This window comes from Lontra canadensis, unplaced genomic scaffold, assembly GCF_010015895.1.
Source record: "Lontra canadensis isolate GAN:19392208 unplaced genomic scaffold, GSC_riverotter_1.0 scaffold2, whole genome shotgun sequence".
In the NCBI taxonomy this organism is placed as follows: domain Eukaryota; kingdom Metazoa; phylum Chordata; class Mammalia; order Carnivora; family Mustelidae; genus Lontra; species Lontra canadensis.
The window spans coordinates 36,786,501-36,809,818 of NW_022630996.1; the positions used below are offsets into that span (position 1 = coordinate 36,786,501).

General features: G+C 41.6%; 1 long non-coding RNA gene across 1 annotated transcript; it reads right to left on the bottom strand.

The window, feature by feature from the left end:
- Window positions 1–823: 823 nt before the first annotated feature.
- Window positions 824–15,359, bottom strand: LOC116876075. The gene is made up of 4 exons (XR_004384319.1): window positions 15,096–15,359; window positions 4,012–4,053; window positions 2,754–2,812; window positions 824–1,127 (listed from the first exon to the last, which is right to left on the bottom strand). It is a non-coding gene; the product is annotated as an uncharacterized LOC116876075 (long non-coding RNA).
- Between the last annotated feature and the right edge of the window lie 7,959 nt (window positions 15,360–23,318).

Genomic DNA, 23,318 nt, shown 5'->3' on the forward strand with positions numbered 1-23,318 from the left:
TCCCCATCCTCAAAGGTCCTCAACAGGAGCAAGACACCCATCATTCAAGGCAATGTGAAACCTCCAGTCTTAACAAAATCTTCACCTTCCCCCAACTCTACAAGCAGATTAGTTCACAGGAAAAAATGGAAAACCTCCTGAACTGCATCACCTAATCTGTCTGTACCTGCCCCCACTACAAGTTCTTCCTCAGACTCCAAAAGAAAAGAAAAGAATCCAGGTCTGTACTAGAGACAACACCCTTTCCAAGCTCCTTACAGAGTCTGCTCTGTGGCTCCCAAACTGGCTTGTGCACCAGCATCCTGACAGGAACTGAAATACTCCCAGACTCTACCCAAACCTTGAACTTGAAGTAATCCTCCCTGAGTCTTACATAGCCATTGCGTTCCTTCACTATCTTCAACTTCTCTAAATGGGTCCTTTCCTTTCTTTAGATAGGACCAAACTTTTTTTTTTAAACAGGACCAAACTTTTTTTTTTAAACATCTTTTCATCCTCAACCCTCTTCTTTCTTTTCCCCCTCAAAAACTAATTCCTTGGGGCGCCTGGGTGGCTCAGTGGGTTAAAGCCTCTGCCTTCGGCTCAGGTCATGATCTCAGGGTCCTGGGATCGAGGCCCGCATCGGGCTCTCTGCTCAGTGGGGAGCCTGCTTTCTCCTCTCTCTCTCTATGCCTGCCTCTCTGCATACTTGTGATCTTTCTCTCTCTGTTTCAAATAAATGAATAAAATCTTAAAAAAAAAAAAACTAATTCCTTGCCGTTACTGTCTTTTGACACGGCATCTCACCATTTACCAGTGAACGTATGTGAGATTGGTTTCTGCCATTATCACGTCACTGAAACTTTGTAAGTTCAGATTCCACTTTGTTTGTTGACACATACTACTACTTTAAACTGCTGAATACTTCATTTGAAAGACTCTAAACTTGATTTGTGACGTTACACCCCTCTGGTTTTTTCCCTTACCTCTGGGGCCTTTGCTCAGATGCGGATTTCACCTCTAAGCAGCTCTTAAATCTTGATCTTATATTCATGTATCTTAAACAATGCTGTTTACTTCAATGACTTAAGTTGATTTTCTCTGGCCTAGATCTTCACCTTAGAGCCACATTTGGAATAGCTTGGTTGCTAAAACAAAGTGCCATTGACTAGGTGACTTATAAAGAACAGGAATTTGTTTCTCACAATTCCGGAAACTGGAAGTCTGAGATCAGGGTGCCAGCATGGCCCGGGTCTGGTGGGACCCTCTTCTGGGCCATACAGGCTGCCAACTGCTTGTATCCTCACATGGCAGAAAAAGATAAGGATACTAATGAGATCATGAGGGCTCCATCCTCATGACCTAATTACTTCCCATGACCTAATTACTTTCCAATACCATCAGGTTGAGATTTAGAGTTTCAGCAAATGAATTTGGGGAATGGGGGGAGGGGACATACTCCAGAATAAATAATCCAACTTAAATGTCTCAATGTTAGCTCAAATTCAGCATGTCTTAAGATCTTTCCCCACTCCCATCTCTCATGTGTATGGTTGAGGTTCCCTTAGTAAACAGCACTGTCATCCATCCTGCAGCTTAAGCAGAATCTTGGAAGTTAATTTGGCTTTTCCCTCCCTCTCACCTCCGTATCCTGTGAGTCACAAGGCCTTACAGTTTCCCTTAAAACATCTCTTGAACCTCTCCTCATTTCTAACACATTAATACAGAGGCCCTATCATCTCACCTGGAGAACTTAATTTCCTAAATCTCCTTTAAAAAAAAAACCAACCTGCTTCACTGAGCTCTAATTCACATGCCAAACAATAATTCAGTGGTCTTTATATACACAGTCATAGTCATGCAGTCACACAATCAAAGAACATCTCATGATCGCAAAAACCCATACTGAACTCTCCATTTCCCCCCCCAAATGATCTCTGCTGGTACTCTTTTTTTGCTCACACTTTCACTACATTGCAATCAACATAATCTTTTTCCAACAATTATGTCATATTTTTGCTTGGAACTTTTCTTGTCCTTGGAATGAAGTCCAAGATCCTTTCTGATTTACAGGGCCTTTAGAATATGATTTCTCCATACTCTTCTGGCCTCCATTTCTTCCTTACAGTTTACAAACTCACTAAATGGAGATTTTTAGTTATTTTAATAGACCGAGTCCTCTTTCACAAATGTTTTTATTTGCCTCACTCTTCCCCTTTGGTTAGATCTAAGGTAACCATATATTCTAATTTATACTTGTTTCCCCCTTGACTTTTAAAAAATTTTCCTGTTTGGGGGCACCTGGGTGGCTCAGTGGGTTAAGCCTCTGCCTTTGGCTCAGGTCATGATCCCAGGGTCCTGGGATTGAGCCCCGTATCAGGCTCTCTGCTTAATAGGGAGCCTTCTGCCTCCTCTCTCTCTGCCTGCCTCTGCCTAGTTGTGATCTCTCTCTCTCTCTCTCTCTGTCAAATAAATAACATCTTAAAAAAAATTAAAAATTTTCCTGTTTGGATGATAAAATACTATGGTAACCCCTGCCTAAATTCAATTTACATGTCAAGTAATCTTCTTTAGGTGACTGGCACATGGTAGACACAAAATAAAATCTATACAAAAGAGTGCATTAGGCACAAAGCGAATTTGAATTCAGGCCACTATTTTGGAATTGTAGTAATTGGTAGTAGAGTATTTCTGACACTATGGAGAAAGGATTTAACAAATTAACATCAAATGAGCTGGCATTGAAAAAGAAAAAGAAAGAAGAAAAAACTTACCAACATAAAGGATTTGACCAAGTAGATTTTATCCCAGGAATGAAAGGTTGATTTAACATCTGAAAATCACATAACATAACCTTATTAGCAAAATAAAGGAGAAGAATCATATGATCATCTCAGGAGACATAAAAATTTGACAAAATCCAATATCCATGTATGATAAGAACTCAGCAAATTAGAGAAGGATATTTGCTCAATCTGATAAAGAACATCTATGAAAAACCCAGAGCTAATACACTTAATGGTGAAAGACTGAAAACTTTCCCCCCTAAGATCAGGAACTAGACAAGGATGCTTTTATAACTTCTATGTGGAATTGTACTAGCCAAGGCAACAAGGTAAGAAATGGAAAAGGCAAACAGCTTAGAACTGAGAACAATAGCAACTAGAGTAACGGCAAGTATCCTTAAGTAAGGATGCAAGATCAATACATAAAAACAAAAATCAGCTGTATTTATGTATTATCAACCATAAAAATTCATTAACGATGACATAACAAAATTAAGAACAAATTTAACAGAAGATGTGTAAGACATTGATAACTACACAACATTGCTGAGCTTGACGAAGAGCTAAAGAAATAGAGCATGTTCACGGACTGAAAGAATCAATATTATTAAGATGGCAATTCTCTTTGAACTGATCTACAGATTCAATGTAATCCCTATCAAAATGCCAGTACACTTTTTTAATTTTTGATTTTAAAATTCTTCCAGAATAGCAAGGGAACTACAATAGCCAAAACCATTTTTACAAAAAGAACAAAGTTTGAACACCTACACAGAAAATTTCAGGTGTGCCTGGCTGGCTCAGCTCAGATAGGGAATGTGAATACTGATCTCAAAATTGTAGGTTTGAGCCCCACATTGGGTGAAGAGATTAAAAATAAAATCTTAAAAAAAATTCAAAATTTTACTATAATGAAGACAGTGTGGTACCGGCATGAGGACACAGAATATAACAGAACCCAGAAATATATTTTCATGTGTTTATGGTCCATTTTTTTTTTTAAAGATAGTATTTATTAGAGAGTGAAAGAACACAAACAGGGGAGGCCCAATCCTAGGACCCTGAAATCATGACCTGAGCCAAAGTGCAGATGCTTAACTGACAGCCACCCAGGTGCCCCTATGGTCAATTTTTTGACCAAAGTGCCAGGATAATTCAACAGGGAAAGACAGTCTTTTTAAAAAATGGTGCCTAAACAATTTTTTTCCCTTTACATTTTTATATATAGGAACATTCGCAGACTTACCAGAACATGGATGAGTTCCTCTAGGTCATATTGTGACACCTGCTGGTATATAAGAATACTTCAAGTTGTCAGTATTTCTAATACCTTTAGAGAGCTTTTATTTATGTATTTTAAAGATTTTGAGAGAGAGCGTGCATGCATGCATGAGTGGGGTTAATGGGCAGGCAGAGGAAGAGGGAGAAGCGAGCTCCCTGATGAGCAGGGAGCCTGATGTGGGCCTCAATCCTAGGACCCTGGGATCAATACCTGTGCCAAAGGCAGATGTTTAACCAACTGAGTCACCCAGGTGCCCCTCTTTAATGAGCTTTTAGAAATAAAAAGACTGGGATGCCTGGGTGGCTCAGTTGGTTGGGTGTCCAACTCTTGGTCTAGGTTCAGTTTGTGATCTCATGGGGCTCACACTCAGCAGGGAGTCTGCTTTAAGATTCTCTCCCTCTGCCCCTCCCCTACTCATGCATGGTCTAAAATATATTTTTTTAAAAAGTTAAAAAATTTGGGACACCTGGGTGGCACAGTCGGTTAAGCATTTGCCTTTGGCTCAGGGCATGACCCCAGGGTCCTGGGATTGAGTCCCACATCAGGCTCCTTGCTCAGAGGAAAGTCTGCCTCTCCCTCTGCCTCTCCTGCTCCTCCTGCTTGTGGTCTCTGACAAATAAATAAAATCTTAAAAACAATAAGAACTAGGGTGCCTGGGTGACTCAGTGAGTTAAAGCCTCTGTCGTCGGCCCAGGTCATGATCCCAGCGTCCTGGGATCGAGCCCTGCATTGGGCTCTCTGCTCAACTGGGAGCCTGCTTCCTCCTCTCTGCCTGCCTCTCTGCCTACTTGTGGTCTCTCTGGACTGACAGCCACCCAAATAAATAAAATCTTTAAACAAATAAACAAATAAATAAACAAAATCTTTAAAATAAATAAATAAAATCTTTTAAAAAATAACTAAAAAAAAATTTTAAAGACCAAGGGCTCTATTAGAAGTTGATCCTGTGAGATAAACAATGAACAGGGAAAGAAATGGCTAACGATATGGAAACATGCGCACCTCATTCATGTTAAGTGAAACAAAAAGATAAAACCAACAATGAGATAACTATTTCTCATATATTAAACTGGCAAAAATCCGAAAGTTTGACATACTGTTGTTGGAAAAACACTCACACTCATACATTGCTAATGGTCCTGCAAATTACCACTGCAGTGGTTGGGAATTTGACAATACTGGTAAAATTACTAATTCTTTCGACTAGCAATCCCGCATCTAGTGCTCGCTCCCAAAAACAAACTGGCAGAAAATGTTTTTTAAATGTAAATATGCACAAGGCTGTTATCCCTTACAACATTATTTGTAATAGCAAAAAGACCAGGAACAACTCAAATTTCTATCAGAAGAGGATTGGTTAAATAGTATCAAATCCATAGCTCCAGATTAAAAAGCAAAATGGAGAGAGAGTGTGTGTGTGTGTGGTAAAATATATCCTATTTTATGTGTATTTGCTTGTGTGTTTAAAGCAGAACAATAAATTACAAACGTTTTTAAACAGTTAACTAGAGAGAAAAGAAAGGAACACAACAAGGGACAAAAATTAAGTCATTTTGATACATCTAGTTTGGTAAATTTGACTTTGGAACTAGGTAAATACGTTACATAATTATAAAACAAAATTAAATTTAAAAACTTGAGGATGAAGCTAATGAATCTAAATTAGTATCCAGTGGGTGGCATAACCACACAAAAAGTAACTCTTAAAGCAGTAACTTATGCATCCCTAGTGGTATAAACCCTAAGGAAAAAAATCTCTGGGGTACCTGGGTGGTTCAGTTGGTTAAGCATCTGACCCTTGATCTCCACTCAGGTCTTGACATGAGTTCAAGGTCCAGGTGAGGCTCCATGCTGGCTGTGGAGCCTACATTAAAAATAAACAAAAATCGTTACCCGTCGTTAGCCACATTATCAGTGGTCGTGTTAGTATCCTGAGACTGTTGGGTATGTACCATGTATTAAAGTAAATGAGTAATAATCTAACTTGTTATTACTAGAATCTCTACAACTGGGATCCTCTGCATGGGAGAAGGAAATACCTAGGTACAATAGGGGGTAAGTCAAATCCTTGTGGCCTGAGTTTGCAGCGCAAGTACTTGCCTGCACTCACAATGCATCTTAAACAAAACCTGCTGAATAGGCCTGCAAATAACTTACCAGTCAGTGAGCAACTGATTCGCCTCTGGACTGAAGTTTTGAGGTAATATTTCCTACTAAATGGAACCACAGATTCTTGGAGAAAAGGTGGATTCTAGATATGCGGCAAGAAATGTACAAAGGAGGCTAGAAATCCCTTATACCAACTAGCGAGTTAGCGATCAGAGAATGTTGCAGTCATGCCAAAAGACTTGGGAACCAAGCAGCCAACAGGAACCACTGGCCAGGCCTGACCAGGGCACTATAGGATGGGAAACACCTAGGATTCAAGATAGCTGGAAAGGCCTGAGGGCCCACCAGGACAGCAGGGGCATTTGGGGTCTGCCAGCAGTCACCACGCAAAACCTCCTCAATGCCAGCCATAGGAACGTGGCTGGATGGCTGAGGGCAGGCCTCATCCCACTGGCCGGAAGGGCGGATGCCTAAGGGAAGATGTGGGGAGCAAGCTACTGCGTGACACAGCTCCTGGGATCAGTCCCTTGTCTGGCTTGTAGGGAGAGATGGGGGCCATAGAATTTCTTAAAAAAACAAACAAACAAACAAAAAACCAACCACTGGCCAAAGAGAGGAAAAGTGAGCAACAGTTAGAATAACTCCAATAAGAGGACGATAAACACGTTAAGAAATTTTTGAAAAATTAAAGCTTCTGAAACATAACACATATACATAACACATGGCCCTTCACATACTGTGGTTAATTTTCTCGGCCTTTTATCATTGTACTAGCAGCATTATTTGGGGGGGGGGGCAGTAAAATTCAAACATCAATAAATGTATTTGAAAGCAGATATTTTTCCCACACCAACCATATACTGTGTCATATAAATGTGTTGAAAACATTTCCTCGGGACGCCTGCGTGGCTCACCAGCTAAGCGTCTGCTTTGGCTCGGGTCATGATCCCAGGGTTCTGGGGTCAAGTCCTGCCTGGGGCTCACCACTCAGTAGGGAGTCTGCTTCTCCCTCTCCTTCTGTCCCTCCCCCTACTCTCTCTCTCAGAATCCTTTTTTTAAGAGTTTATTTACTTGACCGAGAGAGACACAGTGAGAGAAGGAACACAAGCCGGGGGAGTGGGAAAGGGAGAAGCAGGCTTCCCGCTGAGCAGGGAGCCCAAAGCAGGGCTCCATCCCAGCACCCTGGGATCATGACCTGAGCCAAAGGCAGACGCTTAATAACTGAGCAACACAGGCGCCCTCTCTCTCAAAATCTTAAAAAAATGTAATTTCTCTCTGTGAGGATGCCAGCTGTTTAATGGTACATAAAGGGACCTATTTTACCCTTAATCTACTGAAACTCCTACAGGACACCACTATATGTCTGTTTTTTTCCTGCTAAATGGTCTACTAAATATTTAACCTCTTTATCTTCTTCAGAAATTAAAACATTAGCATGAAAATTTTCAAACATTTTGCCTTAACTTTATTTGGAAAAAGTGTACGCATATTTGAATTATTAAACCCTAAATGACTTTATAGCAAAAGAAATATCATTAATCATCTAATGTGATGAATGTCAAAGACTCTATTCATGAGTTCCTGCCAAAATGTGGCAACTTATTAAAAAAAAACGCTTATGTAAAAGAAAACAAAACAAAACAAGAACAACCAAAAAACCGCACTCCAGTGGAATATATTAAATATGTTTAATCCACCAATTCATTTTCATAACCCACAAATAGTTGATCATTATTAGAGGATAAAACAAAGGGAAAAATTGAAGCATTTTATCCTTCTTTTTATATACAAACTAAATCATGCAGTAATAAAAGAATTGAGGGCAAATTTTTTCTTTATATTATATTCCAGCAATACATAAGGAAGAAATGACAGCATGAGACTATCATTACTTCTTATGGCAAAATGGACCTGGGCAATGATGACCAATGGCTGCTATTAAAAAAAAAAAAAAAGACAATTAGGTTGGTAGGGTAACAGCCTACCTATAGTCACCTTGCCCTTCTCCATCAAGACTGAATCTGATATAGTTTCTATACCCAAGTACTGGTTTATGAAAGCACAGATGTTAAAAGATCATGTTAAATTGTGCCAAGAGGATGCAATCAACAAAATCCAGATTTTGGGAAACTGCAGGACACAGGACTCAAATATCTTTTTTTTTTTTTTAATATTTTATTTATTTATTTGACAGAGATCACAAGTAGGCAGAGAAGCAGGCAGAGAGAGAGAGGAGGAAGCAGGCTCCCTGCTAAGCAGAAAGCCCGATGTGGGGCTCGATCCCAGGACCCTGAGATCATGACCTGAGCTGAAGGCAGAGGCTTAACCCACTGAGCCACCCAGGTGCCCCCAGGACTCAAATATCTTAACGAACTGAAAAAATATATAAAGTTGTGGAAGGAAGAACCTATAACAGAGACTTAAAAGATTTATCCACCAATAGCATTGTGTAGACTTTACCTTGGTCCTGATTCAAACAAAAAATAAATATGGCTTCACAAACACTTGCACACAAATGTTCATAGCAACGTTATTTATAATAGCCAAAAAGTGGGTAAATAAAATGTGGTATATCCATACACTGAAATTTAGAAAGAAAAAAAAAAAAGAATCAAGTAAGGGGTACCTGCGTGGCTCTGTTGGTTGAACGTCCAACTCTTGATTTCAGTTTAGGTCTTGATCTCAGGGTCATTGGTTCAAGCCCTGCCCTGGGCTCCACACTGGGTGTGGTGTCTACTTAAAATAATAATAATGAAGTACTTATTCATCCTCTAACATGGATCAGCCTTAAAAACTTTATGCTAAGTGGAGGAAGTCAGACAGAAAAGGCCATATAGTATTATTCCATTTATATGAAATGTCCATAATAGGTGAATCCATAGAATGTATCTTAGTGGTTGCCAGGGGATGCTTGGAAATGGGAAGTGACTGCTAATGGATACAGAGTTCCTATTTAGGGTGATGGAATTAAGATAGTGATGATGACCATACAACTTTAAGCCACTGCATTGTACACTTTATTTCTTTTTAAAGGATTTTGTTTATTTATTTGACAGAGAGAGATCACAAGTAGGCAGAGAGGCAGGCAGAAAGAGGGTGAAGCAGGTTCCCTGCAGAGCAGACAGCCCAATGCGGGGCTCGATTCCAGGACCCTGAGATCATGACCCAAGCCAAAGGCAGAGGCTTAACCCACTGAGCAACCCAGATGCCCCTGAATTGTACACGTTAAATGGGTGAATTTTACGCCATCTGAATTGTAGCCCAATAAAAAATAAGGCATTCATGAGACAAATGGAAATTTAAATACCGATTTGCTATCTGGTAACACCGTTATCAGCTTAAACATTAAAACATTTATCTTTTAGAGATACATCTTAAATATTTATGGATTAAATAGGATGCTAGGGTTTGCTTCAAAAATAATACAGGGTAGTTGGAAAATCAGGATTTTGCAGCTGTCAGAGTAAGAACTGAATCAGGCAAGAATCATCAATGGATGCAGTGATGATCCTAAAATATGACCGCAAATTCTTTGATAGTCTCCCTTCAAGAGTTGGTACTTAAAAAACAAAAACGTTGGAGCTTAATTCTTTCTTGTTAGGTGGCTTAGGCTTAGTCACTTCTAATGAGTAGACTGTAGTGGAAGTGAGTGTATGACCCCCACAACCCTCGGGGTCCGTCACAAAAGGCACTGCTCTCTCAGGATCACCTGCTCTAGAGGAAGCCAGTCCATGCCATGAGGGCACAGAAGTAACACTAAGGAGAGGTCCCTGAGGCAAGGAGTGACAGTTACAGCACCAACTTGCCAGATGTGGGAATGTAGCATCTTGGAAATGGATACTCCAGCCCCAAGCAAGCCTTCAGATGATGGCAACTTCTGGCCAACAATGAAATCTAATCTCACCAGAGCCACACATTGGGCTCCTTGCTCTACGGCGGAGCCTGCTTCTCCCTGTCCTCTGCCCCCCAACCCCGTCCCTCATGAATAAATGAAAAATCTTAAAAACAAAACAAAACAAAACAAAACCTGGGATACAAATGGGGTGGAGATAAAATTGACTCAGTGTTAAATTTACTGAAAGTGGTAACTGTACTCAATGGTATGTAAGAGACTATCCTTATTTTAAGGAAATACACAATGAAGTAGTTCAAGGTAAAGGACCAGGATATATGTAACTTAACCCCCAATAGGTGGGGAAAAAAGTGTGGGGAGAGGTGCATATGTGAGAGAGGCTGAGAAAGAACATATAAAGAAAGCAAATGAAATGTTAGTAACAGATGAACCTGAGTAAAGGATAGTAGGTGTTTGTTTTTGCTTTACTGTTTTCATTTTTATTACTTTCCTATATCCTTGAAATTACTTCCAAATAAAACGTTTTAAAAAATAATTCTGTGGGATGGAGGGAAAAAATGAGGGTAAAGACCAATTTAGATTGGCTATAAACTGACAACTATTGAAGCTGAATTGTATACTGTAAAAGGAGGTTCATTAAACTCTTCTGACTACTTCTGTGTTTGAAATCTGCCATAGAAAAAGGTGAATGGTAAGAGAATTGAACTGGGAAGATCCCAAGTGTCTCTTCCAGTGGTTCCATGGTCTAAGGGCATTAAAAAAATAATAATTATACATATTTTTTAAGCACATTCACAAGGTGTAACCATCAGCACCATCCATCTCCAGAACTTTTTATCTTGCAGAACTGAATCTCTGTACCCAGTCAGCAGTAACTCTCCCCCCCGCCCCGCCCTACTGCTTCTGGCAAGCACGCTTCTGCTGTCTGTCTCTGGGACTGGGACTACTCTAGGTACGTTACACAAGCGGAATGATACAGTATTTGTCCTTTTGTGACTGGCTTATTTCACTTAGCACCATGTCTCCAAGGTTCATCCACATAGCAGCACATGCAGAATTTCCTTCCTTTTAAAGGCAGAATAATATTCCATTGTGTGTATACCGCACATTTTGCTTATCCATTCAATCAGTGAGTGGACGCTGCTCGCTTCCACCCCTTGGGACTATCGTGGAAAACGCTGCCCTGAACATGGTACATGTGTACCTCCTGGAATCCCCACTTTCAATTATAAGCCTGGATTTTTACAAATTGTTAGAGAAAGAAAGTTATATTTTAAATTCCTCTTGCCATCTGTGATTTAGTCTGATGTTCTTAAGTGATCTTTAAAGGGGCAGTGATAATGCTTTTCCTGATAAAACAACAACACAGTCTTGACCACTGAAGCTGAGCTTTGGTTTCATTTCCAGTGAGTTCCTTCAGGTGCAGTGCTATTCACATGACTGTTTGAAAGTTGTTTCTGTTGGATTTGATAATAGAAACCTTGTTGTAGGTTTTGGACACTGGGTAAGCACAGGGTAAAATGACCAAAGCTAGTCAAGTTCATGAGAAAGGGCATGTGGGCCTGGTTTCTCTTTAGCCGCACAGTCCTCTCCTTTGAGGCCCGAGAACTATTCTCCCCGTGTACCCCAGGATGGTGGCACTTCTTCCCACTCGCCTCATGGGCTACATAATTGCATAGACCAGCATCGTGGGCCCTTTTCCACTTGGACGGTATTTTCTGGAACTGCTAGATTTCCAGATGAGAACTGTTTATTCTGGATCGGACTTAATTTGGTCAGCTGAATTCTCTTGGGTATGGAGAGTTTTTCTTACCCTTGGCCTACTTTCTGTGGTACTAAATATCCTTTTACAGTTTCACCCAGCACTTTGTAAAATAGAAACAGTTGAAATCACTGCTTTATTTTGCTTCCTGAGCTCCTTTTGCTCTTTCAGTACTCAATTACACTGCGCTTGGTAAGCTGTAACCACTGAGCCTGGCACTGGAAAGGAAGGTTTTGCTCATGTCACAATAGTCATCCACTGCCTCCTGTGTGCCAGGACCGGCCCCTCCTCCCCACCACTGGCCATTAGAGCACTAGCTAGTTAGCCCCCAGAACAGTAGTCATGGTGATGGAGACGCATCCAAGGCCTGAGAGGCTTCTACTCACAGGCAGTGTCTTCTCTACCTCCATATGTGCTTGGATCGTCCCCTCCCTCCAATGCAGTAGCCAGCTTCTCACACCAGTGTGGGGAAAACGGAGAAAAGATACAGGAAGAAGGAAGAAAAAATGCAGAGGGAAGCAAGTCAGATTCCTGCCCCCTATGAACCGCCTGTCTTTGGATAAGTTTCCCCCCGCCGCCTCTGTATTTTCATCTCTGCACTACCCCACTTTTCAGTGATTAACAGCCGTCTAACGTGACAGTGAGCACCGCACTTACTAGTATCACACTTAAGTATCATGGTTGTTTCCAAGTTTTCATTATTCGTTATAATGACACAGAACTCCATACACATACCTTTTCCTCCTCTTGGATTATTTCTTTGATATAAACTTAGGAACGGAATGTTGACCAATCTTAGGACAAGATTAAGTCCATTTAAAATGAGTTAGATGCTCACTTAATTAAGTTACAGGGCCATAAAAATGTTCACTCCAGCTTTAATGCCTGATCCTGCTTCTTAGAAGAGCATTTTTCTTTTCCTTAAGTAGCCTCCATGCCCAGCGTGGAACCCAGTGTGGGGTTTGAACTCACAACCCTGAGATCAAGAGTTGGACATTAACCGACCGAGCCACCCAGGTGCAAGGGCATCTCTTTCAAAGCAATGAAACAAGTATTAGCTTAACATTCAAACACACTCAAAAAAGCACTCTTTTGGAGTGTGGGAGCCTGATATTCTACAGGAAGCGTGGACACCTAAGGAAGGAAGGAATGGTCAAGTGCTGTGGGGAGGTGTCCACTTCAGTCAGAGTGGCCTTACTCATCACTCCTCCAAGACTTCAAGCAATTTCCCATCGGGGAAAGTAAGTTGGCCCTTGAACAGGAGTTTGAATTGTGTGGGTCCACTCATACATGGAGTATTTTGATATAGCACAGAACTGTAATGTATTATCTCTTCCTTATGATTTTCTTAATAATGTTTTCTTTTCCTTAGCTTACTTTACTCTAAGCATACAGCATACAATACATATAACAAACAAAATATACATTGATCAACTGTTTATGTTATCAGTAAGGCTAGAGGTCAACAGTAGGCAATAAGTAGAGTTTTGGGGGAGCTGAAAGTTAACACAAATTCTTTTTTTTTTTTTAAAGAATTTATTTATTTATTTGACAGATGGAGATTACAAGTAGGCAGAGAGGCAGGCAGAGAGAGAGGAGGAAGCAGGCTCCCTGCTGAGCAGAGAGCCTGATGTGGGGCTCGATCCCAGAACCCTGAGACCATGACCTGAGCTGAAGGCAGAGGCTTAACCCACTGAGCCACCCAGGTGCCCCCTAACACAAATTCTTGACTGCAGGGTGGAGGTGTCGGTGCCCCAATCCCTGATTTCTTCTTTTACTTCCTGTATTTGCCACTTAGGGGATTTCCTCCTCCTCACTCTCTTTTCCTTAATCCTGTATTCCCCAGGCACCTGGGTGGCTTATCTTTAAGCATCTGCCTTTAGCTCAGGTCATGATCCCAGGGTCCATTGGGCTCTCTGCTTGGCAGGAAGCCTGATTCTCCCTCTCCCACTCCCCTAGCTGTGTTCCCTCTCTTGCTTCGTCTCTCTATGTCAAATAAATAAAGAAAATCTTAAAAAACAAACAAACAAACAAACAAACAAACAAACCCCTCCTGTATCTCACCAAGAGTAACCCGGGTGGTTTTTATGCATCTCAGGCTCCTTCTGGCTTTAGCATCTCCAGAGACTGATTTCTTTCTTAGCTCTCCTCCATTATCACCTCTTACCCCTTTCTAAAGCTTTACTCACTCTTACCTGCTCCTTTTCTGCATCACAGGCCATGGGCCCCCCTGAGGGTGGGCTAAAAATCTGCTCTTACCTTTACTGCCTCTATTGAGAATCTTATCTTCTTCACTCACTCAAGAATAGAGAGAATGCCACTTCCTCCAGGAAGCCTTCTCTGGTTGTCCCAGCAGAAAGGAACGCCATGGCACTTTACTGGACCTCTTAACTCAACACTTTATACCAAATTTTTGAGCAGGTCTCCTCTTGTCTTCTGAACTTTAGACAGGATTATACTAAGTGATTTTGAATCTTTACTTGCTGCTGCTAGGGCTGTAGCAGAGGGGAGTTAAGTTTTTAGCTGTTAGGTTGTAAGTTAACATTTTTTTTGGACTCTTATACAGAGCATTTCAGTTCTCTAGCACCTTTATACTATGTCTTCATATATACACTGGCTCTCTGACATGTAGGTTTCTATGAACTGAGACAAAGCCCCCATGAACGACATTTTCAATACAGGAAATACATCCGCATACCCTAGAAATTGTGTTAGAAACTTTAGAAGCACAGCCTGCTCTTTAAGGGAGAAGAGTCACAGGATTTAATCTGGTGACTTAAAAGGGAACAAAAAACATGTTTCCCAGCCAGAGCAGTAGTGACTACTATCCTTCATTTACAACAAAGACCCAAAAGGAAAATTCTACGGATTCATTAAGCCCAGATACTCACAGCAGAGGAATTAATAGCACTCAGGATAAAAATGTTTTAAACTCTGAGTCTCAAAACAAGGGAGCTGTCACTAAGAGAAAAACATGCTTCAAAGGTGGGAAAACACCTTTAAGAATTTAAGATTTAAGAATTATAATCCTCCTGTCCCCGTGATTTTAAATAATAAAGTGGGTGAAACATGGGCGCCTGGGTGGCTCAGTGGGTTAAGCCACTGCCTTCAGCTGGGGTCATGATCTCAGGGCCCTGGGATCGAGTCCCGCGTCAGGCTCTCTGCTCAGCAGGGAGCCTGCTCCCTCCTCTCTCTCCGCCTGCCTCTCTGTCTACTTGTGATCTCTCTGTCAAATAAATAAATAAAATCTTAAAAAAAAAATAAAAAATAAATAAAGTGGGTGATACAAAGAAATGCTTTCATCTTTATCTGTTACAACCTTACCTGGGAATTTCCACTCCAAAGGCATCTAGTGGGCATGAATGATCGACGGAGGCCACGGAGGCAGTGCTGGTGTCTCATGAATGACCTTGCACAGGGGGGCCAGCACAGGGTCACTGCAGCTGAGGATGGTGTGGTTTAACTTCGGCCTCAGTGGATTCTAGGAAGTATGGCGGAGGGACCATCTTCTAGGGCACAGCCAGGAGGAGCAGGTGGAAAGGCTACTTTTCAAATTCTCTGCTCTCCTACTTTGACCTAATTATCCCACAGAGCAAAGCATGTGGTTCATCTGGGGAGTCGATCAGAAAAAAAAAAAAAAAAATTCATGAAGTGAATAGGAATGAGAATTCATGACGCAGATGGACTTTTCAAATATAGAAAGCACTCCCTCCCTGCTTGTAAACTGTGTGGAGGAAAAGTGAGTTTTACCCAAGTCTAAACCTATCCACACAGAGCTGGTGAGGCAGGTCTCTGGGTCTCCTGGTAGCCAAGAAGAGTTAAGTTAGATGCTGGAGTGTCCCCTGCACACCCTGAAATCAGTCAGACTTGCTTTTTCCTAACAAGCCCTACTAAACTTTGGCTGAATCAAAGAAAAACACATGTTCTCACGGTGATTGCTTTTTGATGGAGGGCAGCATCACAGGGCAGCATAGGCATACTTGGAAGAAGTGAATGTTCTTTGGTGTGCCTGGGACCTTAATGGCCAGGTCAGGATGGGGAGAACCCTGTGAGCCAGGAGAAGGGGTATAGACTGGTTCGAGAAGGCAGGGGGGAAACCTGGAACCGCTTCCTTGCTGGCCAGAGGCAGGTTGGGTGAGCCCTCTGTAGCTTACCACCTCTTCCCCCATCCCCACCTCGCCCCCACAACTTATCACCCAGGCTACAGGTCTCAACTTGGGCTCCCAGGGGAGGAAACTTCTACTTGTACCTGTCAGATGCAGCTGGCCATTGTGATGTGCTTGAACATACCCTTGCTTATGCCTGATCTGGCCCTCTTTGCCCTCTGTGGTAACTGCTCACCTGCCCTGCTGAACACCAAGCTCCAAGAGGGCCAGGAACCACGTGTGTGGCACGTGCTATGTGCATGCATAGTGGGCACTCAAAATACTGGATAGGGAGAAGACAGGGTTTAAAATGCAGTGTGGGGGTGCCTGGGTGGCTCAGTGGGTTGGGCCTCTGCCTTTGGCTCACGTCGTGATCTCAGGGTCCTGGGATCAAGCCCCGCATCAGGCTCTCTCCTCAGCAGGAAGCCTGCTTCCCCCCTCTTTCTGCCTGCCTCTCTGCCTACTTGTGATATGTCAAATAAATAAATAAAATCTTATAAAATCTTATAAAATCTTATAAAATAAAATAAAATAAATAAAATGCAGTATGAGTATGAGGGACTTTGGTTCATCTTAATAGTGGCTTCCCAGGGCAAGTAGCCAAAGATGTACAAATCTTGAGTCTCTGTGGAGGCCAGTGTGCCTCTGATGCAGTGTTAAAAGTTCTTAGGGTCTGTGGCTGCCCAGGACAGCTCGGGAAAACACTGGACCTCTATGTGATTGTAAGACTTGGGGAATGTCAGCCCTTCCGAGGAAAATAATGGAAGTTCCTTCATCCATCTCCATAAACCGGTACACAGAACCTGTAACAAAATGAGAAAAATTAAGACCCATTAAATTAGTACAACTCAGTTAATTATTTGATTTAAAAGATTCTCCTTTCCTCTGACCCTATGCTCTTCCCATGTTTTGGTATTAAGATGTCTTTGTATAAAATGATAATGGTAAGATAAATTAGTAGTCCTTACTTGGCAAAAGAAGAAATGCCAAAACTTTCTAGCCACACTGGGAAGTCGGGGTGGTGGGAGGTATTGGACTTCTACTCGAGATCACTCTAAAAAAGAAATTCCAGGTGTTCAGGTGAATAAATATGAAAGCCAAATTTTAAAGGCTGCTAGAAGATTATATAGAATATCATGACCTTGAGGTAGAGTAAGGTTTCTTAAATAAGACACAAGAACATATAATTTCCTCTAATCATAAGAGGAAAGATAGATTTAACTACATTAAGAATTCTAGTCATCAAAACATATCATAAAGAATGAAGACAAGACAGAATGAGATATCTGTAACATGCATAATTGACAGAGAAGTAATATCCAGAATACATACATATATATACACACAAAAACTCGTAGAACACTTAAGCAAATAAGAAACAGACAACCTCATAGATAAATGGGTAAGAGACGGGAACAGGCATTTCACAAAAGTAGAAATCTATATGGTTAATAAATAGATGAAAAAGTACTTACTCAACCTTATTAGTACTCAGGAAAATGCAAATTAAAAACTACAATGAGATAGCATTTCACACCCACCAGATCGGCAAAAATTTAAATTTCTTGTGATACCAAAGCGTGGGAGACACTGAAAAAATATCCAGCAGTTTCTCTCTCACATTTATACCCTAGAGAAACAGGTGCGCTGGGAATGCAAACCAGAACAGAGCAGCACCGCTGTTTCCATCAGGCCTGAACAGGAAACAGACAAGCCCGCCTACGGCAGACGATGAACTGTGGGACAGCCGCACAATGGCATGGGATTACAAAACACTGAAAGAGAAAAGTCCCCCCCAAAACAAAATTAACAAAGAAAGACCTAATACAAGGGGTTGATTCTATTTATGTAAGTTCAAAAATAAACAAAAAATAAACTATGCTGTTTGGGATACACACATAGGAAGGAGGGGGTACAATTATAAAGAAATGATTATCTCGAGAGTACAAAATACTTCGGGAGGAGGAATTATTATTACTGGAGAGACATGGGCTGGGTTTTTTTTTAGGTGCTAATACTCGGTTTCTTATGTGGGTTGTGGTTACATGAATGGTCGCTTTAGTTTTATTTTACTGTATGTCCCTTAATCTTTTCTGTATGTGTATTTCACTTGAGTTGCCTCTCTCTTGTTTTAAAAAGTGTTTTACTAATTGCAAATCTCCAAGCCTGGGAGCACCTATTCAGGTAGTGCTCAATAAATGCTGACCCCGAGTGTTTCAGAAAGGACTCAGAGTAGCCCCAGGGAGACTTTAAGGGAGAGAGGCTGGAGCTGGGCCTTCAACTGTGGGTTCTCTCAATAATGCTTCTCTGACAATTAGGGGGTGGGAAAGTGATACACAGTGAAGGTTTCAGTTGGCCAGGGGGCTTGAGGAGGCTAGGGGAGCAGTGGAGAAGCTAACAGGGCACGGGTTACCGTGTTCTAGGCTCTGCATGCCTCACTTAGGAATCTGGCCTTCATTCTGTAGACAGTAAGTAGACATTGAAGGTTACCATGGAATAATTAAAAATTCCATCACGTTTTAGGTCTCTGGGTGTGGAGGGAGGACTGGCAACAGGGAAACCAGTTAAGGGTCAGACACAACCCACTGGGAATGTGGAAGCAGAGGTAGGAGGAAATGGGACTGAGACATAAGACTCTGAAAGAACAGTGAGAACTTAGAGTAACTGACTTTTCCAAAAACTGCTTTTCTGTCCTTTTCTATTCTAAGCTAACTCTAGGGGTACAAAGAGGAACTCAAGATAGATTCTGCTATCCTCAAGATAGTTCTTAAGGAACTCAAGATAGATGCTTCCACCATGGAAGAGGAGGACTAGCAGACATCCTGCTAGGGCCTGACCTAAGTCTTTAAATTCCCTACAACTACTGAAGAGAAATGCCTGGGCAGGAAGCAGCAGGAAAAGGACAGGATGGCGGTCATAACCCAAACCAGACGAGCAGTCTAACGAACCCCAACATAATCATCACCTGGCTTCAACAATGATCAGTATTTCATCATGTGGCTTTCGTCATTCTCCCACAGTTTCAGTCCACATCTGTGTGCTCCAGGAGTGTGGCCGGGTCCAGTGAAAGATAAGACACATACACTGAAATGATCTCAATCTTGGTTCTTGTGTTGTGTTGGGACGTCAGCAGTTCAAACGCAGGTGTTCACCAGAAGAGCAAAGAGCACGACCATTCTGATCTCTGGCGCCAGGCTACTCCCTAGCTTCAGACTCCAGAATCACACAAAGTGTGTTTATGTGCAGTTCCCTAACCTCGTGGAGATGAAGCCCAGGCAGAGAAGACCTCTGTGAAGGGTTGTTCCTCGGAAAAAAAAACTGGCTCCACGACCATAGTTGTTCTAGATGTTACCAGATTAAATAACTGTCACTCCCATCCTATCAGAGTAAAGAAAAGGCAGTTGTGACCTCGGAGGTGAGGGGGAACTGTCCGCCTCAGCACCGCAGAGCCTGACGCCAGGTGACAGAGGTCCTTGGAAAAGGGGAGATGCCGGCAGTGCCCAGCTCCACTGTCCCCAAATACCTCATCATCTCCGGGGTGCTAATGGTCCATGTCAGAGAATACTGGGACCTTAAACTTAACCCCACACTCAAGGAAGGGCACCTTCCCCCGGGCGGGGGGCGGGCAAAGAAACTTATCTGCTTCTGTGAAGCGAGTCACAAAGCTCCTCTTTTGTAGAAGAGCTGTAAGAAAATCACAGTACATGGAAATACATACGAAAATATGCCAGGAGCCCTCAGTGGAAATGCCAAGGGCTATTCTGAAGCTTACCAGTCCAGGTGGGAAAACAGGCTGCTCTTGACAATGTTCTATTCCCCTGGGGGTTTCTGTCAGTGAGCATGGGATGGGATATTATCATGCCACCAATTGTGTGATAATAAAAAGTGTACTTTGTGCACTTAGCATTCGAGAGAAACTAAGGGGTTCTTCCCACAGGGGCCATCTCCTTAAAAACAGAGGCACCACCATAAGCAGTATTAAAATGAGCCATTAAATGAGCAACGGGTCCTCTGGTTCAGTCTGTGTGCTGGTTTCTTACATAAAGCTGGCACTGCTGTCCAACCGAGAAGCAGGCCAGAGACCACACTGACAACATGAAGTGCACTTCTAGAAAGACAGGCCAAGTCTGACTGTATGCAGGACAAACAGGATAATTTTATTCTTATTTTTCCTTAAAATAAAGATACAGTAGAAGTTTTACATTTCACTATGATTAGATGTGATTTATAATTTTAACATTTTTTTAAACAAATGACAACAGAAACAAAGAACTAGTACAAATTATAAAACTACTGGAGCAAAGAGGAACTATTTTTCCGATCAAAACATGTGCCACAGCTAAACCTCCTCAGAAAACTTTCTAAGATTTCTTAGCTAAACTTTCTTAGAGAGGGTTTGTGGGAAGCCTCTAATCTCAAATGTTTAACTGTTTTTGTAACCACTAAATGCCTTCACCAACTTGTTAATCAAATGCTTCTTAAACTTAGGAAACAATGACCAAGTGGCCTGAAACACATGTCTTGATCCCGTTTTTTTCCAGCTATAAATTATTAATATTTCAAGAAAACAAATATTTTCTAAGCACAGCAGCTGTCTTAAAAGACTTCAATTACCTTTTCTGGCTCAGTGCCTGGCTGAAATGTTCAAATGTTTATACTGCACATGAAAGTCTGAGCAGCACACTACGTGTATGTGAGAAGCCGACGAAAAGTAAGACTGGAAAAAGCCCCCTCAATTGTATCCCATTTACATGATTTAAATATATAGTTTCTATATCTTTAATTAATATAAGTAAAAAGGTAAACTTCAGAACAGCACAGAAATACAAATCATTAGAGTTTTACAAAATATACTCAACCCCTCTACGTGCACAATCGTTTAATTCTGGAGTTACCACACAAGGGAGGAGCTAATTTCTTCCCCTTCATAGGAAAGCAGGAAGTCATGTGTACAAAGTTATTTATACGAAAAGAATAAAGGTCCACATTCCTTTTCTTTGTCCTTGACAAATATTTATGGAATGTTAGAAATTATGACAAAACAATTCCAATGTCATGAAGTCCAAAGACCTGGAATGAAAAACTCCTAGCGGCATGCTGTGTCGCGTAGAAGGACAATCATCTTCTAGAAGCTGGGACTGCGCTCCCTGTCAGCCTCAGGGGCTACCACTGATTTGGGTGGAAAGGCCGCAAATGCTATGCCACCTCTGGTCAAAGAATCAGAGCATGCAAATGGTGATGTCATTTCAACAGTCCCAACCAACTGCCCAATGAAACGTGGGTGATATTTAGCAGCTACCATTCTAAAAGGCTACCTCCCGAAACTGCTGACACAGATAAAAGTTCATGCGGTTCAAGATCAGCTCACTGCCCCTCACAGAGCTGACTGCTCCCCAACTCATCATGAGGCCCAGATGGAAAAAAAAAAAAAAACCACTGGCTGGCTGTAACTTCCACAAAACAAAGTAAGAACAAAACCTGCCTGTCAGGGAGATAATGTTATAGCTTCATTTTAAAACCTGTAGTTAGTAGATTAAAATTCTAACTTCTTTGTAAAAGAATTCTTATAACCTTTAGCACATTAAATACTGCTCTCAAAATACCTTCATTCAGATTTTAAGTAACTTGTTTCTTAGCCTTGCAACTTCTAACTTGTCTACTTGTCTCCCTTCTAATACGTTTTCTCCTTGCCTTTCTAAAGTAAACTACTCTTAAAAAAAAAAAAAAAAGCAATGCTTAATATAGAACTCAGAAAGCAAGATAAGGTTGAGGAAATCACGTCATTTGCTCTGGTTCGCTGCCCGTGTATATTTCTGCTGTTTCTTAGAGCAAAAAGTAGATGAGGACTGTTTTAGAGCCTGGGCGCCAGCACGTCACTAGTGGATCTGGGGACGGGCTATTCACCCTGGTGACAAGGGTCAAATGCATACTCAAGGTAACTAGCCTCACTCTGACGTGCAACTTTTTCTATTCACTTAGCCCACGACAGGCAGTCGGTAGCCTTAACTCTTTTCCTTCCCTATGTAATCTGTCATTACAATGCCTTAGCAGGAACTAACTAATGCCAGGGACTTACTGCCAGCACTCCGTTGACTTACCTAGATGGCAGTGAGGCCAGCAGCAAGCTATAGATGCAGTCCATGTGCCTGGCACACCTTGGAAAAGCCTGGCTGACCCGAACTCCCTCAGGCCTACTTACAAATACTCAATTCTTAGACAGAAAAGCACTGGAGCAAGTATGGCCCAACGAAACATCCACCTTTACTACTGAGATGTCCAAAGATGGCCTAAGGTTGGCTCCCATCACTCAAAGAGCCAAAGAGGCTACAGCCTCTGGGGCTGGCCACTTAGCTGACACCTGGAATCCAAGGGACAAGCATGCAGGCTCATGCGACAAGGGCCAGGCTTCCTGACATCAAGTGTGCTGGCTGCCCCCGGGCCCCTGCCAACAACATATTAGCTTATGCTCCCTGAAAACTCCAATGCCTCCCAGAACCTGAAGGAAATATGGTTCAGTGTTTTGACTACTTCTCCAACAAAAGTTCTATCTTTTGAGATATTCAATTTATGTTGAAAGCCAGTTAAATAACCACCTTAAGAGTTGAACTCTTAACCAGAAACATTAACAGAAAGCTCATTAAAAGTATACATAAAAATGGGGAACAAGTGATCCTAAAGTGAAGTTAAACTACTTTTATTTCAGTGGGGTTTCAAAATGTGGATTGGCCTGCTTCTGAACAGTGAGAGATGGGAGTTTACCCTAAGCCCTCACACCATCCAAACTGGAGGATGGACGAGCAGTGTGCTGGCTCACCTGTCACGGTGCTCTCAGCTCTGTAAACTTTGGGCAGGTGAGAGGTAACAACTGCATACCAACACCAATGGCACAACCACACTATGACACTCCAACTAATGATGTGGCCTCATGAAACAAAATGTTAGAATGAATTCTTTAAGTGCAACACTGATTAAAGTACCTTTTAAGGTTTTGTTTGGTATTATTTTCTTCTCTTCAAATAATATTTCCTGAGAAGGCGGTTTCCCAGCAGAAGTGGAATTAAGAGAGTTCTCACCATAAACCCTTTCACTGATGATCACTGAATTTCTGAGTTATTGTCTCAAATGGAAATACACTTTCAGATTTGCTGGACTTGTGTTAAAACACAAATTGGAAAATTCAGAGATATTTAGAATTACGTCCCTATGTCCATTCCACATGCTCTAGAAAAATTTACTTCTTAAGTAAACACTTAATTTTTTAAAAAGATTTTATTTTTTTAAATAGGCTACACATCCAATGTGGGCTTGAACTCATGACCCTGAGATCAAGAGTCACATGATCTACCAACTGAGCCAGCCAGGTGCCCCGTTCTTAAGGGATAAATCAAATATAATCAAGTGT